The sequence below is a fragment of the Myotis yumanensis genome, unplaced genomic scaffold (genome assembly GCF_028538775.1).
Source record: "Myotis yumanensis isolate MYYU_CA2020_CCGP unplaced genomic scaffold, mMyoYum1.0.hap1 SCAF_2, whole genome shotgun sequence".
Classification (NCBI taxonomy): Eukaryota; Metazoa; Chordata; class Mammalia; order Chiroptera; family Vespertilionidae; genus Myotis; species Myotis yumanensis.
In genome coordinates, this window is record NW_027223753.1 from 122351101 (window position 1) to 122368949 (window position 17849).

Consider the following 17849-nt stretch of genomic DNA (forward strand, 5'->3'; position numbering starts at 1 on the left):
AAAAATAGTCATTTGTTCAATATAAGAAGTCATGTTTCAGAGGAATTTGTAAATGTAATTTCACAGATGTATTCATCAAATTTTAGTCTTCACACAAATTTTATTACTAAATAGTTATAAACTTTTGAATAAATCTGTGGTTTCTTTAGCAGGTTAATGTCATATAGTATGCATGTGATTTTATATATCAACAGAAACCTGATAGTGAATGGTCAACAAACATTTTGTGCAAGTTACAGGTTTTTGGGTTTGGTTTTTTTTTAAATATATATTTTATTGACTTCAGAGAGGAAGGGAGAGGGAGAAAGATAGAAATATCAATGATGACAGAATCATTGATTGGCTGCCTTCTGCACCCTGGCATGTGCCCTTGACTGGAATCAAACCCAGGACCCTTCAGTCCACAGGCCGATGCTCTATCCATTGAGCAAAATCAGCTAGGGCTCAAGTTACAAGTTTATTTAGAATATTTTGGAAAAAGAAAATGTAGTTGATTTTTTTTTTTAATGTATAGACTTTATTGATAGATTGTGCTCATTTCTTCCAAAAGCTTTACCAAAAAGTTAAGAAGTATTACCAAAGCATGGAATTAATAAATAGTCATTGACTCAACCCATGAAACAAATGACAAAACTAGTATATTAAAACTAGAGGCCTGGTACATGAATTTGTGCATGGGGGCAGGGGTCTGGCCACCTGCCCCAATGGGGGCCAGCAGGGGGGAGGGAATGTGGGAGGTTGGCCGCTGGCCCTGCCCATGATTGGGGGGCAATAGGGGACCAGGATGGCCAGGTGGAGGAGCCGTGGGAGGTTGGGCGGCCTATTGGGGCCTTGATTGGGCCGGTTGGCCACCACAGTGCACGTCATAGTGACTGGTCATTCTGGTCATTCCGGTCATTCTGTCATTCTGGTTGCTTCCTTTTATATATATACTAGAGACCAGGTGCACAAAAATTTGTGCACTTGGGAGGGTCCCTCAGCCCGGCCTGTGCCCTCTCGCAGTCTGGGACCCCTCGGGGAATGACCACCTGCTGGCTTAGGCCTGCTCCCCAGGGGGATTGGGCCTAAGCTGGCAGTCAGACATCCCTCTGGCAGCCCGGCAGCCCTCGGGGGATGTCCACTTGCCAGCGGGGAGCAGGCCTAGCTGCAGTCAGACATCCTTAGCACTGCTGAGGAGGCAGGAGAGGCTACCACCACCACCGCTGTACTGGCAGCCATCAGCCTGGCTTGTGGCTGAGCAGAGCTCCCCCTGTAGGAGCACACTGACCACGAGGGGGCAGCTCCAGCATTTAGCGTCTGCCCCCTGGTGGTCGGTATGTGTCATAGTGACCAGTGATTCCCAGTCGCTCTGCTGTTAGGGTCAATTTGCATGTTACCCTTTTATTATATAGGATAGAGACCTGGTGCCTGGGTGAGGGCCAGCTGGTTTGCCCTGAAGGGTGTCCAGGATCAGGGTGGGGGTCTTGCTTGGGTACCTGGCCAGCCTGGTTGAGGGGCTAAGGGCCATTTTCAGGCTGGCCACACCCCGTTCAGGGAGGGAGGTCCTGCTGGGGTGCCTGGCCAGTCTGGGTGAGGGGCTGATGGCTGTTTGCAGGCTGGCCACATCCCCTTCAGGGTGGAGGGTCCTGCTGGGGTCCCTGGCCAGTCTGGGTGAGGGGCTGATGGCTGTTTGCAGGCTGGCCACAGCCCCCAGCCACCCAAGCTCCCAGTGAAGGCTGGCTGGAAGCAGGTATCTGGGATTTATTTAGCTTCTATAATTGAAACTTTGTTGCCTTTTGTGAAGGCCACAGCTGGCCAGAGCAGGTGGGAAGCTTGGCTTCCTCCATCGCCAGGGCAACCCAGCCTCCTGCTTGCTCCAGCTCCGTGGCTGCTGGCTGCCATCTTAGTTGGGTTAATTTGCATATAGTCCCTCTGTTTGGCTGGTGGGCATGGCTTAAGGTGTAGCAAAGTTACGGTCAATTAGCATCTTTGTCTTTTATTAGTGTAGATAGATAATGAACACTATTTCCTATCTGGTATAAGGCAGGGCTACTTGGCCATTTTTTCCCATATATATTTCACATAGACCTAATTTATAATCTCTCATGGATTATAGTTCTGGCAGGCCACAGCATTTCCTAGGCACACACCAAATACTCAGCTGGGATAGCATCATTGAGTACTTAGTATTCCTCTCACTAACACCAGACACTCACATGTGTTAGTTATCCCAAGCACTGGTGTCTGAGTACATGCCATTTCATCAGTAAACTCACTACATGTGGGAAGTCTACTAAACCCACTCTGGCTTACTCTAATAAAACAGTTATTAATAATGCCTCACTAAAATGAAAAATCCCACCAAGTGGCAAACACTGGGAAAGCAGTAGTAAACCAATATGATCTCAAACAAACCAAGATATATGACACTCATTATGTGAATTTTGGCTACTATATTGTTATTTTTACATGACACAATTTATAAGAAAAATACGTTTTATAGGTAAAATTAAATTTTCATTGTTTTATCTTAAGCTGATTATTTTGTAGTTAATCTTCACTGACAATATTTTTTTTTTCATTTTTTTACAGAGAGTGGTAGGGAGGGTAGGAAGAAGAGAGAGAAAAAAAGAGGGAGAAACATCAATGGAAGAGAGAAACATTGATTGGTTCCCTCCTACATGCACCCCAACTGAGACCCATGATCAAACTGGACCCAGGTATGTGCCCTTGATCACCAGAAATGGAAACAACAAATATTCAGTGCTTGGGACAGAGCTGTACCTATTGCTCCACACAAGCCAGGGCTTAAGCTGATTTTAAACTTTGGAATTAATAATCACTATTTAATATGTTGATGCTAAAAGTATTGAGTTCAAAACCATGTAATTTTGAGTTCACAGAATCTGATTCACTGAATATATGGTAGCTGAAGGAAAAATGTAATTGAGGAAACCAAGTGACCGAGAGTAGAATAAATGTGAGGAGAAGCATTTTAAGTTATTAATTTACTAGAGGCCCAGTGCATGGATTCATGCACCGGTGGGGTCCCTCAGCCTGGCCTATGCCCTCTTGCAATCTGACATCCCCGAAGGGATGTAGTAGTGCATGAAGCAGCAGGCAGCCAGGGAGGAACCCAAGCCCAGGCTGGGTGCTGCACCATTCCTGCTTATCCTGGCCCCGCTGTTCCTGTTGCTGCTACTGCTTGATAGTGCTGCCTCAGAGGCATGAGAGGCTCACACCGCTGCAGTGGCACTCACCAGCCATGAGCCCAGCTTCTGGCTCCCGTTGGTCAGCTGAGTGGTGCTCCCGCCATGGGAGAGCACTGACCACCAAGGGACAGATCCTGCATTCAGCGAAGGCTCCTGGGTGGACAATGTGCATCATAGCGAATGATCAAACGGTCAAACAGTCAGATGGTTGACTGGTCACGTAGGGTTTTATATATATAGATTTGCTTAATAGGTACACATTTTAAAATGCAACAATTATGCCCTTTAACTATACCCATACTTGTTGATAATGTTACATGTTTCAGTGGATATATTTCTATTTGAAGGCATTCATCTCTGATCTCTATGAACCACAGCTATCATATAATTTGTTTGCTTTCTTACCTTGCTTCATGGTCATATTCCTGGGGATTTCTACAGTCATCTTTTGTGCACTGACTTTTCATACATTTGTCCTTGTTGTTATTTTGGCCAGAGTCCATTTTAGAGTTCTTCTATTCAGGAAGAGATTACCTACCTGCAAAAACCAAACCAAAACAAAACAAAAAAAAAATTTTTCATTTTTTTCTTCATAATTGAGTAATAACTTAGCTGCATGTAGAAATCTATAATCAAAATATTTTCCCCTCATAACTTTGTAGGCATTGTATATTGGTAGAGATAAGGAGTACAATTCCAATCTGATTGTGATTTTTAAAAACAAGTCATCTTTTAGCCCTAACCGGTTTAGCTCAGTGGATAGAGCTCCTGCCTGCAGATGCAAGGGTCCCAGGTTTGATTCTGGTCAAGGGCATGTACCTTGGTTGTGGGCACATCCCCAGTGGGGCATGTGCAGGAGGCAGCTGATCTATGTTTCTCTCTCATCGATGTTTCTAACTCTCTATCCCTCTCCTTTTCTCTCTGTAAAAAATCAATAAAATATATATATTTTTTAAAAAGCCATATTTTTATTTTTGGGGATCCTTTTAAAGTGTGTGTGTGTTTTTTTTTAAATATTGCATTTTTGAGAAATTTTACAGGACTATGTCTATGCACTTTAGATTTACACTTTATACCTAAGTGTTTATTTCTTTGAAGCAATTATAATGGTATTGTTTTACATTTTGATTTTCACAAGTTTATTTTTAGTACATAAAAAATGTAATTGATTTTCATTTATTGTTCATATATCCTTTGACCTGGCTGGATTAATTTTTTAAATATTTTTTAGAATATATATATATATATATATATATATATATATATATTTACATTCTTTAGGATTTTCTATGTAGATAATTCTGTCATCTGCAGATAGGGAAGTTTTTCTCTTCAATCCAATTTTTATGTCTTTTATTTATTTGATTTGCCTTATTGCAGAGGTAAGAATATCCTGTACTATATTGAATTAAAGTGGTGATAATTCTTGCCTTGTTTCTGAGCCTAGGAAGTTCTGTCTCCCACCAGGAAGTATGTTAGTAGTTGGCTTTTCATAAATTTTCTTTATCAAGTTAAGGATGTTCCCCTCTATTCTTAAACTGTTGGATAATTTTATCATTGGGGGGCTTGGATTTTGGCAAATGCTTGATTTGTCAATTGATATGATGATATAATTTTTCTTCTTTAGCATATTATTATAGTAGATTGCATTGACAGAGTGAAATCATAACTATTTGTCTTTGTCTGGCTGACTTATTTCACTTAGTCTAAAACCCTCTATGTCCATCTATGTCATCACAAATGGCAAAATTTTCATCTTTTTATTTTTTTAAAATATATTTTATTGATTTTTTACAGAGAGGAAGGAAGAGGGATAGAGAGTTAGAAACATCAATGAGAGAGAAACATCGATCAGCTGCCTCCTGCACACTCCCCACTGCGGATGTGCCCGCAACCAAGGTACATGCACTTGACCGGAATCGAACCTGGGACCCTTGAATCCGCAGGCTGATGCTCTATCCACTGAGCCAAACCAGTTAGGGCAAAATTTTCATCTTTTTATGGCTGAAGAAGATTTCACTATATATATCCCATATCTTCTTTATTCACTCATCTATATAAGGACACTTTATGTAGAGAAAAGGGAACTTTCATATACTGTTGGTGGGAATGTAAAATGGTATAGCCATTATGGAAAATAGTATGGAAGTTTCTAAAAAAATTAGAACAACAATAATCCAACAATTATACTTATGGGTATTTATCCAAAGAAAATAAAAACTATAATTTAAGAGATATGTACTCCTATGTTGATGGCAGCATTATTTACAACAGGCATGATTGATTTTTGAATGTTCAACCAGCCTTGCATACCTGAAGTAAACTCCACTTGGTTGTGGTGTGTATTTTAATTCATTGCTGGATTTAATTTGCTAACATTTTGTTAAAGATTATTTATTATAAGTTTATGAGAGATATTTGCCTATAGTTTTCTTATTTATTTTTTCTATTTTGGCACTATTTTTTCTAGTAAAGTAGAAAATTTTAATCTGAAGGCATTTGTGTTTTATCTTAATTTTGTGTTTTTCTTAATCTGGACCCCCTTGAAAGCAGAGTCTGAAAATAAGATGTTGGAAGTCACTTTCTTATTCAAGTGGTGATTTAAGGAAGTTAAAGTGAGGGAGTATGCAAAATGAGACAAAAGATGCAGGGTGGGGAGGAAGAAGGCAAAATATGTTGTGTTATTGAACCAGTATAATCAATGGGGCTGAATGTCCTGCAGCTCTTATGAGGAACTAAGTAGAATGTTTTCTTGTTCTGGATTGAATTATGTTACCTCCAAAATGATATATGTTAGGGTCCTAACTCCTCATACCTAAGAATGTAACTTTAAGAAATAGGATTGTTACAGATGTAAATAGTTACAATAAGATGAGGTCATCCTGGAGTAGAATGGGTCCCTAATAAAGATGGCAAGGTGTCTTTACAAAAAAAAGAAAATTTTTACACAAACACATAAACAGAGATAAAAACATGTAAAGATGAAGGCAGAGACCTGGGTGATTCTTCTATAATCAAGAGTGCCAGGCAAATATCAGAAGCTATGAGAGAGTCATGGAGCAGATTCTTCCTCACAGCTTTCAGAAAAACAACAACAACAAAAACAGCTTTGCCTATACCTTGATCTTGGAATTCTAGCCTCCAGAACTGAGACAATGCATTTCTGTTGTTTATGACATTCCATTTGTGGTACGCTGCTATGACAGTACTAGCAGACATACTAGTACATAGATCCCTGGGGCTTTTATTTACTGACTAGAGGCCTGGTGCAGGAAAGTCATAAAGGGGAGGGGTTCCTCAGCCCGGCCTGCGCCCTCGGGGGTTGTCCTACTGCCAGTTTAGCCTAAGTGCTCATCAGCAGATGAGTGGATTAAAAAACAGTGGTGCATCTACACAATGGAATACTACGCTGCTGTAAAAAAGAAGGAACTCTTACCATTTGCAACAGCTTGGATGGACATAGAGAGCATTATGCTAAGCTAAATAGGCCAGAAAGATAAATATCACATGATTTCACCCATTTGTGGAATATAATGAACAACATAAGCTGATGAACAAAAATAGAACCAGAGTCACAGAAGCATCAAACACTGTCCAACCTATGAGGGAAGGCAGGGGGAAGAGGGAGGCATAAGAGATCAACCACAGGACCTGTATGCATGCATATAAGCATAACCCATGGACATAGACAGTAGGGGGGTGAGGGCATGAGCTGGGAGGTAGGAACAGCTGGGGAGAGGTCAATGGGAGAAAAGGAGACATATGTAATACTTTAAACAATAAGGAATTAAAAAAATAAAAATAAGTAAGTAAAATGAAAGCATTTATCCATACAAATAATTTGGATGTTTCAATATTTTAATGGTTATTTTATAATATTTTGATTTATTGTTTTAATATACTACTGCACTTTATGCTCACAACTGCAAAAAAATGATCACTCTTTAAGAATATATAGCAATGCCCTAGCTAGTTTGGCTCAGTGGATAGAGCATTGGCCTGTGGACTGAAGGGCCCCAGGTTCGATTCTGGTCAAGGGCACATGCCTGGGTTTCGGGCTCGATCCCCAGTAGGGGGCATGCAGGTGGTAGCTGATCAATGATTCTCTATCATTATTGATGTTTCTATCTCTCTCTCACTCTTCCTTCCTCTTTGAAATCAGTAAAAATATATATTTAAAAAAAGAATATATAGTAAAAAAAACAAAACAAAAACCAACCTGTGGTACATTGAACAATGGAATACTATACAGCTGTAAAAAGAAAGAACTCTTAACATTTCCATCAACATGAATAGACCTGTGAGTATTATGATAAGTGAAATAAGCCAGTCAGAGAAAAATAAGTTCAAATGATTTCACTCATATGTAGTATCTAATGAACAAAATAGATCCAGAGACATAGAAGCATTAACAGACTATTGAATCTCAGAGGGAGGACAGGGGAGTGTGGGTGGGTGGGAAAAGATCAACGAAAGAACTTGTTTGCATATATGCATAATCCATGGACACAGACAATAGGGTGGTAAAGCACTAGTGTGGGGGGCGAGGGTGGACTAGAAGTAGTCAATGGGAGAAAAAAAGGGGACATATGTAATACTTGCAACAATAAAGATTTTAAAAATATAAATTCTTAGAAAGAAAAAAAAGACTATATAGTAAAAATTCAAGAGACTAGTAATAGTTCTGTTATCCTATAATTCCAGCATACTTTTTAATCTTATGAAATATATTGAGACTTGTTTTATGGCATATACTCCATTTTTCTATCTTGATTAATGTTATAATTGCTGGAGCACAATATTCTATGAATACAGTTAGGTCAGGTTGTTTGACTGAGTTGTTTAGATGTTCTGATTCCTCATTGATTTTGTCTGCTTGTTATAGCAATTAGTCAAGGAGAGATGTTAAACTCTTCAATATAATAGTGTAAGTCTTAAAAATATTCATTTTTATGAATTTTTTGTTTGAAAACCGTTTATTATGCAAAATGTTAACTTTTATAAAAAAGTTTAATAACATACATAGCATGGTTGCAGAAAGCTACATTCCTGCAAAAAAAGGTACAAAAGCTATATACTCTATTATAGAGTTCATAATCAGGGCAACAGGGCCCTTTTCCGAGACCAGAAGACCAGCTCTACTGCTGGCTTTGGCAGAGTTTGGAGCAGCCACTGTCCCCCCACCACACACCCTCCACACTCTGACAGTCTTTAGAACTTGGGGGTGGGGTGGGGCTGGGTGACGTTGCCTAGTTGGTGCCCAGATCTTGCTCTGGCTCTTTAGGCCACCTAAGTTCACAGCCCTTTGCTCCCGGGCACCAGGTCCAGCCTCAAGGCAGGGGTTTGGGAAGTGAAGTGGGCAGAGAGAGGCTGTGGTCCATCCATGCCCTTGGGCTTCTGGTCACAGAGTCCTGGGGTCCCAGGTGGAACAGGAGCCAGCACCTGTGTTCTGGAGGCACCAGGATGGCCAGGTCAGTGGCAGAAGCTAATCTTGTCGCTGGAGATCCCAAGTTCTGGAGAGAGGTCCGCTGTTTGGCTGGAAAGATGTGGGCCTTCTGGGGGTCCAGGGGCTGGCTCGGCCAGGACCACCTGCAGGTTGAGGATGTAGTAGATGACACGCTGCAGGATTTCCCACCTGGCTAAGCTGAGTGCCTCGCTAGACTCCGGGTACCAGTTCCCGCAGGTTCAAGTAGTAGTGGTTCATGTCGTCCAGCAGACTCAGTGGCTCCTCTGCTGCCGGGCCCTTGCTGTGGCCCCACGCAATGGCTAGTCTGCATTCCAACAGGCAGCACACTGCCTCATAGCAGCCGCACAAGGAGCTTAATGCCTTCATGTTGAGGAATGAAGTTGGAAATGCCCAAGGTCGAAAAAGCTGAAGAAATTGCTATCCATTTTTACGAATTTTTAGTAAGCTATCCTATCTAATAATAGACAAAGATTGAAATTAACTGTACCTCTGCTACGCTTTCCATTGGCTAATCAGTGAGATATGCAAATTAACCGCCAACAAAAATGGCAGCCATGCAGCTGAAGCGAGCAGGAGGCTTGCTTGCTCCAGTGATGGAGGAAGCCAAGCTTCCTCCCTGCTGCGGCCAGGCTCTGAGCTCCACTCTAAGCAACAAAGTTGCAATTATAGAAGCTAAACAAACCCCAGATACCTGCTTTCAGCAGGCCATGGCCTCAGAGCTGGAGCGTAAACAAAGTTTCAATTATAGAAGGTAAATAAATCCCAGAATAAAAAAAGAAAAGGAAAAAAGGAGAGGCTGGGAGCTTCAGTAGCCAGCGGGCTTGGCCAGCCTGAAAACCCTCAGCCCCTCATCCAGGCTGGCCAGGCACCCCAGTTGGGAGCCCCACCCTAAAGGGGGTGTGACCAGCCTGAAAACAGCCATCAGCCCCTCATCCAGGCTGGCCAGGCACCCCACTAGGGACCCCCACCCTGATCCGGGACACCCTTCAGGGCAAACCAGCTGGCCCCCACCCGTGCACCAGGCCTCTATCCTATATAATAAAAGGGTAATATGGAAACTGACCCTAACAGCAGAAAGACTGAGAATGACTGGTCACTATGACACACACTGACCACCAGGGGGCAGACGCTCAATGTAGGCGCTGCCCTCTGGTGGTCAGTGTGCTCCCACATGAGGGAGCTCTGCTCAGCCACAAGCCAGGCTGATGGCTGCCAGTACAGCGGTGGTGGTGGGAGCCTCTCCTGCCTCCTCAGCAGCGCTAAGGATGTCCGACTGCAGCTTAGGTCTGCTCCCCGCTGGCAAGTGGACATCCCTCGAGGGCTGCCGGGCTGCCAGAGGAATGTCTGATTGCCAGCTTAGGCCCAATCCCCCGGGGAGCAGGCCTAAGCCAGCAGGTGGTCATCCCCAGAGGAGTCCTAGACTGCGAGAGGGCACAGGCCAGGCTGAGGGACCTCCCCCTGCTGAGTGCACAAATTTTTGTGCACCGGGCCTCAAGTATATATATAACTGCCCTCCCCTGCTGGCCAAGTCACCCCTAACTACCCTCCCTTGCCAGCCTGGTCACCCCCAATTGCCCTTCCCTGCTGCCCTGGTTGCCCCTAACTTTCCTCCCCTGTCTGCCTGATCACCCTCAACTGCCCTCCCCTGCTGGCCATCATGTGGCTGTGGGCGCTGCCATCTTTGAGGGTGTGGTGGTCAATTAGCATATTCCCTCCTTATTGGCTGTGGGAGCCACCACATTTGCAACAGCGTGAGAGTCAATTAGCATATTCCCTCTTTATTAAGTGGGATATATATATCTATATATACATTCAAATATTGATATATGAAATATAATTTGTATAGGAATGTAATTATTGTGTTTTGTTTCATATCTATAACCTACAATACTGATGGATTATTCACATTTCATGAAGAAACTGCTTTCAGAAAACCTTGTATTTATTCATTTATTTATTTATTTATTTATTTATTTATTTTTTAAATGTTTATTGTTGAGAGTATTATAGATGTCCCTTTCTTTCCCCCAATTGCTCCCCTCCACATAGTTCTCCCCTTGCCCCAGGCCTTCACCTCCCTATTGTCTGTGTCCATAGGTAATGCATATATGGATATAAGATATTTGATTAATCTCTTCTCTTCCCTCTCCCCCTTTCCCTCTGAGATTCCTCAATCTGCTCCATGTTTCCATGCCTCTGATTCTATTTTACTCATCAGTTTATTTTGTTCTTTAGATTTCTTGTTGAATTATTTTTATTTTTATATTCAATTTTTGATAGATATGTATTTATTACCATTTTATTGTTCATATTTTTAATCTTTTTTTCTTCTTTCTCTTCTTAAAGAATATTTTTCAACATTTCATGTAATTCTGGTTTGGTGGTGATGAACTCCTTTAGCTTTTTCTTGTCTGGAAGCTCTTTATCTGACCTTCATTTCTAAATTATAGCTTTGCTGGGTAAAATTATCTAGGTTGTATATCCTTGCTATTCATCATTTTTAATATTTCTTGCCACCCCCTTCTGGCTTAAAAAGTTTCTGTTAAGAAATAAGCTGACAGTCATATGGGAACTCCCTTATAGGTAACTAGCTTTTTTTCTCTTGTTGCTTTTAAGATTCTCTCTGTCTTTAACCCTTGGTATTTTAATTATGACGTGTCTTGGTGTGGGTCTCTTTGGGTTTCTCCTGTTTGTGACTCTGTGCCTTCTGGACTTGTAAGTCTATTTCTTTCACAAGGTAGGGAAAGTTTTCTGTCATTGTTTCTTCAAATAGGTTTTCAAAATCTTGCTCTCTCTCTTCTCCTTCTGGCATCCCCATAATGCAAATGTTGGTACACTTTAACTTGTCTCTGAGGCTCTGTACACTATCTTCATATTGTTGGATTCTTTTTTCATTTTGCTCTTCTGATTGGGTGTTTTGTTTTGTTTTTGCTTTCTCATATTCTTAATATTTGATTTGATTCTCAGAATCCTCTTCTCTACTGTTGAATCCCTGTAAATTGCTCTTTATTTCAGTTAGTATATGCTTAATTTCTAACTGGTCCTTTTACATGTCTTTGCAATTCTAAAAGCCTTGAAAGTCTCATTAAGTCCTCTGAATCTCTCATTTAAGTTCCTTAAAGCTCTTTTTAATATCCTTGAGCAATCTATAACCATTGTTTATAACTCTGTATCCAGTAGTTTGCTTGCTTCCATTTCTTCCATTTGTGACATGTTTTTTGTCTTTGCATTTTGACTGCTTCCCTGTGTTTGTTTCTCTGTATTATGTAGAACTTCTATGTCTTCTGGAATTGGTAGAGTGGCCTTGTGTAGTAGGTGTCCTTTAGGGCCTATTGGCTCAGCCTCTCCAGTCACGTGAGCTGGGCACTCTAGGTACAGCCCAGTGTGGGCTGTGGGTACAGTCTTGTGATTATGCCTTGATTGTTATTGGCATCACTGGGAGAACTTGACCACAAGGCCAATCGGCTGTGAGGACCAACTGTGACTACAGTGGAAGAGCTGATGTGCAGAAGACACCCTATGGAGGACTTGTTACAGTGAGGCTTTGGTGCTCATTGAGTCTGCCCCTATAACATGTCACTTGTGGATATGTAGAGTTATAATCTTGGATTGTCTGAAGTGGTCTACCAAATGCACTGGCTCTGGGGTGTCTTGGGAGGTGCAAAGTCAGCCACTGCCTGGGGCCACCTGGAAGGAGCTACAGAGAGATCTGCAGATGGCTGACACTTGCATTGGCTTTGGAAGTGTCCAGAAGAGGCCAAAATGTGAAGCAAGGCAGGCCAGGACAGGCCATTCCTATGGAAAAGCAACTGCAAACAGGTTGGGTGGGGCTGCAATTAGGGTCTCAAGGAATCATCAGGGCAGAGCAAACAGTATGAGTGAAACTGATGGAAAGATACGGCTGCCAGTTAGCACTGTGATTGAGGGGCAGGGAGTCCCAACCTAGGAGAAATGAACCCAAGAGCACCCCCATCTGAGAGAAAGCTGCCCCAAGTTTCTTCCCCAATGCTAAACAATCTAATTCCTCATCTGATGTCCCAGGTTCCTTTCCAGCTGCAGCACTAGTGTTGGAGCCTAGAGAGATTGAATCTGAGTAAGTTTGTGCACTGGCCCTTTAAGAGGAACTCTCTGGGTCTCCAGCAACCTCCGAGTCATTCACCCACAATCTTTGCTGGTTTTTATAGCTCGAAGTTATGGGGATTTCTATTCCCAGAATTGAAACCCTGGCTGGTGTGGGTCTGGGACCCCTTGCTCCTCATGGGGAGCCTCCACAGCCACAATATCTCTCCTGATTAAAATAATGTCACACATGGGTGTTGGACCAGCCCATTCTGGGCCTCAGCCCCTCCTACTGGTCTCAATGTGTTTTCTTCTTTACTTCTCAAGTTGTAGGACTTCCATTCACACAGATTTCAGGTAGTTCTGAATAATGGTTTTTCTGTATTTTAGTTGTAATTTTGATGTGGTTGTCAGAGGCAGTGAGTAGCTTCATTTGCCTACATGCTATCTTGGTTCTCCCCTTGGTTTTATTTTTAAATTAGCTCTTTAATTTTGGGCAACATAATTTCTGTAATGCTTGTGTGTCTATTTCACAATAAAAAGTCAACTAAATATATTTATATTTAAATTCTGCTGATACTAGCCTAATCTAAAATACTAGAGGCCCAGTGCAGAAATTTGTGCACTGGACGGGGGAGAGGGTCCCTCAGCCCGGTCTTCACCCTCTCACAATCTGGGAGCCCCACTACCAATCACTTTGCAGAGGGAGGCACTCATCCACTGCAGCGCCGCTGGCCAGGGAGCCTGGGGCTCCCTCTGAAGGGCGATTATAGGGTGATGGCCAGACTCCCAACCAATTGCATCGTACCTGGTTTAGCTGGCCTGGCACCAGTGGGTGTCATAGCGTGGTTGTCTGGACGGTCATTCTGCTATTCAGCTGTTTGGTTGATTTTCATATTACACATTTACTGGTATTATTATAGATTAGACACTTGCAGTATGTGAGGTCCGGGTTGCTTTCAATTCTTTCATGACAATTTGAAAAGTTATATATTTATATGTATATATAGACGTATACATATATATGTGTATATATATACATATATATGTATATGTGTGTGTGTGTGTGTATATATATATATATATCTCCTATATAATAAAGAGGTGATGTGAAAATTGACCATCACACCCTCACACAAGATGGCTGCCTCCATGTGGTCACAAGATGGCCACCACAAGATGGCTGACAGGGGAGGGCAGCTGAATAGCTGGGGGTGACCAGGCCAGCAGGGGAGGGCAGCTGGGGGCAATTGGGCCGGCAGGGGAGTAATAGGCATTGATCAGGCTGGCAGGGGAGCAATTAGGGGGTGATCAGGCTGGCAGGCAGAAGTTGTTAGGGGTAATCAGGCAGGCAGGCAGGCGAGCGGTTAGGAGCCAGTAGTCCTGAATTGTGAGAGGGATGTCCGACTGCCGGTTTAGGCATGAACCCTGTGGGATCGGACCTAAACTGGCAGTTGGACATCTCCCAAAGGGTCCCAGATTGGAGAGGGTGCAGGCTGGGCTGAGGACACCCCCCTAGTGCAGAAATTTTGTGCACTGGACCTCTAGTATATATATATATATATATATATATATATATATATATATATATATATATATATATATATATCTGTCCTCATTTATGTGTATATGTTGTCCATTTTATATACACTTAAGGTCTATGTGTATGGAAGTGCACGTGCACACCCAATGATGCTAACAGCAATCAAGTCTCAACTATCATATGTGAGTATAACTTGTCAAAAAGAATACACAATAAAACAGAATATATGCTAGAGTTTAAATCATGAAACAGTTTTTTCAAATTAATTTTTTTCTTTTTTTTCTCTTTTGTCAATATTCTTTACTACTATGATAACAAATTAGGCAAACTCAAACACACTGCTTATCTGCCAATTTGTGTGATCCCTGATGACTAGCTAAAGGTTTTTTATTTTTATTTTTTTAATTTAAATTCTTTATTGTTTAAAGTATTACATAAGTCTTCTTTTTCCCCCATTGACCTCTCTCCAGCTGCCCCCACCCCCCAGCACATGCCCTCACCCCATTCTCCCCCCACTCCATCTTTGTCCATTGGTTATGCTCATATGCATGCATACAAGTTCTTTGGTTGATCTCTTACCCCCTCACCCTCTGCCTTCCCTCATAGGTTGAATAGTCTGTTCGATGCTTCTATGACTCTGATTCTATTTTTGTTCATCAGTTTTATGTTGTTCATTATATTCCACAAATGAGTGAGATCATGTGATATTCATCTTTCTCCAACTGGCTTATTTCGCTTAACATAATGCTCTCCAGTTCCATCCATGCCGTTGCAAATGGTAAGAGTTCCTTCTTTTTTACAGCAGCATAGTATTCCATTGTGTAGATGTACCACAGTTTTCTAATCCACTCATCTGCTGATGGGCATTTAGGCTGTTTCCAAATCTTAGCTATTGTAAATTGTGCTATGAACACAGGGGTGTATATATCCTTTCTGATTGGTGTTTCTGTTTTCTTGGGATATATTCCTAGAAGTAGGATCACTGGGTCAAATAGAAGTTCCATTTTTAGTTTTATGAGGAAATGCCATACTGTTTTCCACAGTGGCTGCACCAGTCTGCATTCCCACCAGCAGTGCATGAGGGTTCCTTTTTCTCTGCATCCTCGCCAGCACTTGTTGTTTGTTGATTTGTTGATATAGACATTCTGACAGGTGTGAGATAGTACCTCATGGTCGTTTTGATTTGCATTTCTGGGATGATTAGTGAATTTGAGCATGTTTTCGTATGTCTCTTGGCCTACTGTATGTCTTCTTTTGAAAAGTGTCTATTTAGGTCCTTTGCCCATTTTTTTGATTGGGTTATTTATCTTCCTTTTGTTAAGTTGTATGAGTTTCCTATAAAATTTTGAGATTAGACCCTTATCAGATATATCATTGGCAAATATGTTCTCCCATGCAGTGGGCTTTCTTGTTTTGTTGTAGGTTTCTTTTATTGTGCAGAAGCTTTTTATTTTGATGTAGTCCCATTTGTTTATTTTCTCCTTAGTTTCCATTCACCTAGGAGCTGTATTGGTAAAGATATTGCTACTACAAATGTCTGCTATTTTGTTGCCTGTGGCTTCTTCTAAGATTTTTTTTGGTTTCCCATCTTACATCTAAGTCCTTTAACCATTTTGAGTTCATATTTGTGTATGGTGTAAGTTGGTATTCTAGTTTCATTTTTCTGCATGTATCTGTCCAAATTTTCCCACACTGTTTATTGAAGAGACTGTCTTCACTCCATTGTATGCTCTTGCTTCCTTTGTCAAATATTAATAGAGCATAATGGCTTGGTTTGATTTCTGGGTTCTCTGTTCTGTTCCATTGGTCTATATGTCTGTTCTTGTACCACTATCAGGCAGATTTGAGAACAGTGACTTTGTAGGCAAATCTTACATGTTTTACAACCTTACAGCTTCCCCCGTATTATGACAGAATTGAATTATATTAACTAATTCATTTATATAAAGAATTTAATTGTCTTCATCTAATATTTATATAGCTATCATTATAAGCATTTTCATTTTACAAATGAGGAAAATCAACTCAGAGAGCTTGTGTAGCTTAGCCAAAAAATCTATGGCTTGTAAAATGGCAAGGAAAATTGAATGTAAGCAATTATCTACCAAACTTGGCTCTTAACTGTTATGTAGTTTTGAGTTTTCATCATGAAAAATAGCTAAGGTTTGGCTCTCTGCTTAATTTCCCAGTGTCCTCTTTCTGTTTATGTCCAGTGAAGACTGGAATATATAGTACTAAGAATTTTACATTATATTTCTAAATAAGCCAGTATTATCTCAATCTTTTACTGCAATTCACTGTCTCCCCCCAAAATGTTAATATAATCAAATAACTAGCTACTTATTTAATTTTTAATTTTATTTTTCAATTACAGTGACATACAATATTATATAAATTTTAAGTTTACAATATAGTGATTATACTTTGGTATACTCATTTTAATATGGGTGGAATAGTAAGGCTTTTAAACATACTCTGTTTTGTTAGTTGACTCAATAAACACCTTAATAAACACTGAAATAATTATATTTGTCTAATATGTCAAGTAAAAGTTTTATAAACAATTTTTTGAAGTTAATGTTATGTTTTCATAAAACTTTTGAGATTTCAAAAAGTTTCATGAAATTTCATAAATGTCTCTAGCAAGGTGATTGACTATGTTATTGTTTGTTGTTGCTAGAATAAAAAGTATTATGACCTCATAAGTTTACATTCTAAAATCAGAGATGTCTAAACAAATGTGTATGATTTTTATAACAGATAATAAATAATTATAATAATTTACATATCTACCAAATATGAACCAAAGTGCTTTATAGTGAATAATTTTTGTTTGTACTTAAATCAGTTAAGCTAAAAGATTAAATTTAATTGGACAAATATCCATAAACACTCTACATTTTTATATCTAATTAATTCCATCTTCATTAGCATGCAAATTAATTTTGATTCAGAGCCAAAATTGAGCTATTATAAGAATGCAAATAGTTATGGACGAGGTCAGCAGTGGGGGAGGGAAGGCCTGGAGTGGGGTGGGAACCGGGTGGAGGGGAGCTATGGGGGGGAAAAAGATTAACATCTGTAATAATCTGAACAATAAAGATTTAAAAAAAAATGAATGCAAATAGTAATTCAATGTTTACTATATCCAGCACTTTGAATAGCTTTCCTCAGTTAGTATAGTATTATCTAAGGTAATTTAGAAGCAATCTCTATATCAATATTGAAACTACTGTAAAAAAAATGAACTAATTTATTACAGCAACTCTTGAACTGTCATTGTGCTCTTTTGACTACTTCTGCCACTTGGGAGATGTGAAAATTCTTTCTGTGTTTTCATTTACAACTGTGCATGTGTGTGTGTCCAAGGTATCTGTAAATATATGTATATATGTATGTATGTATATGTATATATACTGATATATATAGTTTGTGTTTATATAGATATATCTTGTGTTTATATATATTTACACATAGTTATAGAAAATAAATAATTATTTACAATTTGTAAATACCAAATTTTAGTTCTCTGGAATTTTTTAACTGTGCTGCCAGGTTTCAAAGTCATACTGTTCTACTCAATTCATAG

General features: G+C 40.3%; 1 pseudogene; it reads right to left on the bottom strand.

Moving 5' to 3' along the window:
* Positions 1–8663: 8663 nt before the first annotated feature.
* Positions 8664–9024, bottom strand: LOC139002072 (DNA-binding protein inhibitor ID-3 pseudogene; annotated as a pseudogene).
* Positions 9025–17849: the final 8825 nt, after the last annotated feature.